This window comes from Henckelia pumila, chromosome 1 (genome assembly GCF_033568475.1).
Source record: "Henckelia pumila isolate YLH828 chromosome 1, ASM3356847v2, whole genome shotgun sequence".
In the NCBI taxonomy this organism is placed as follows: Eukaryota; Viridiplantae; Streptophyta; class Magnoliopsida; order Lamiales; family Gesneriaceae; genus Henckelia; species Henckelia pumila.
This window is the reverse complement of record NC_133120.1, coordinates 38,129,694-38,131,723: the sequence shown is the minus strand read 5'-3', so window position 1 is coordinate 38,131,723 and position 2,030 is coordinate 38,129,694.

Sequence of the window (2,030 nt, the reverse complement as noted above, 5' to 3'; positions counted from 1 at the left end):
CCAAACATTTCGACGGAGTGTTCTTGTGTTGAACCGTTATGTTGAATCCGACGAGTGTTGGAAAAGCTAATGGAAATTAACAAGGAGACGTCAGTTGTCTGATCGAGATATGTGACATTAACTAGGATTTTGTTCTCAAAATCTAGCATGTTATGTCACTAGTCTTCCATCATGAGATGCATGATATTGTTGAGATGACTGAGATAGTCGATGATCGACTTAGTAGCCAACGAGGTTTGCCTTTGGGATTGAAGACTTTGCAAGGTTGGGACGGGCAATGATGATATTATCAGAGACTCTGAGATGGGTTATATCAGATGTAATGACTATCGAGTTTCGAGACAGGATAGGAAGAGTTCCATATGCCAGTGCACTGTGGAATGTCCCAGTCGAGCATTTTGGTGGAAGATTGCCTTAGTCTTGATGTGTGCACAGTGGTTGTAAGTTTGTATAACCATACGGGAATGACCAATGACATCTGAGTCTTGTGGAGCGATTGAACTAGATCAGTGATTGAGACTTCTGGGGGTAGCCGGTAGTCGAGCGATGAAGTTCATCAAAGGTACGATGATAGTTTTCATCATGACACAATGATTGAGTTATACTAAGAAAACATGAACTGTGATTAGTACTAGACTGGATCGTATGAGTTCCCAGTAATTGCTTTGGGAAGCTTGTTTTGCTTCAGAGTAGCATGGAAAAAATAATCAGTCTAGGGAATCATGTGAAGTAGTTATGTTGAAAGTATGACTTTGTGTCGACTGAATTCTCTTGAGGAGAAATTCAGGATTTGTTGTGTCAGCACAGTTTTGGGATTTGTGTTTCCTGACTAGAGGTGTTATGCACCGAGAGCTTTTGGAACCATTAGATGGTTAGGTTCAGTTAAAGATTCGACGAATGTCGTAAGCCAGTTAGGTTATGACTTGGTCTTCGTCAGTTGAAGATTTCCTTGGGACGATGATCTCGATCAATCAGGTGTTTGTATCCTTCGTCAGGGAGATCGTGGTCAGGATGGAAAATGTATCAGTGTTGAGATACATTAGCGCGAGAGAATTTCGACTGTCGACAAGTAGCGCAGTAATCTTCAATTGGGAGAATGCTAATGCGGTTCTGCATTAATAGAGCTTACAGGAATTTTAGACAAGAGTCAGAGTGTGTCGAAAGCTATTCAACCAGACACGCAAATAACGATCTTTAATACGTTATCGAAGTTTTATCCTAGATTTCGAGGACGAAATCTTTTAAGGGGGAGAGAATGTTGTGACCCGTATCCTTAATTAGCAATTAATGTGTAATTTATCGTATGATCATGTTTTGATTTATTAATACATGATTAAGAAAATTTCATATGGATTAACGGACTTCGAAAATGGACTCAGAATGATCGGAAATGGTTTGAAGGGTGACCAAGAACGGAAGCAACGTTGAGGAACAGACACAACGTTCTGGACAACTGATGTCATCCTTGACGTCAGCAGGATGACGTCATTGCTTAAGACCGTGATGTGACAATTGGACACAACGATGGTGGAACGGATGCAACGTTCGCTAACGGATGCAACGAACCCCGAACGAACGTTCCGTTCTGCATCTATAAATATAGGATCCGAGGCCTCATTTCAACTCGCCTCTCTCCTCTCTTCTCTCTCTTTTCTTAGCCTTCTAACTTAGATCTAGGAAATTCTAGGCGTCCTATTGGGAATCTGGAAGTAGCGGAGCGATCCTGGCGTCATAGCGAAGCTGTGCCTAAGTTTTGTAAGCAGTCGCCATCAATGGGCTGACGACGGAAGCAGGTATAACTTTGGCTTCTTAAAATTATTTAGGAGTATGCAATATCTTAGTTAAGGCTTTTAGAGCTTAATGAATGATGCATGAATATTCGCATTGTAAAGCTGATGATAAGCTTGGAACCTAGAGTGGGACTGCTAGGAACTTCCTGTAGTAAGGTACGTAACTGACTGAGATGGCCATCATGATATATATCAAATGTGTTGCGTGAGTATGTGCTACTTGTTTTATATGTTTTACTG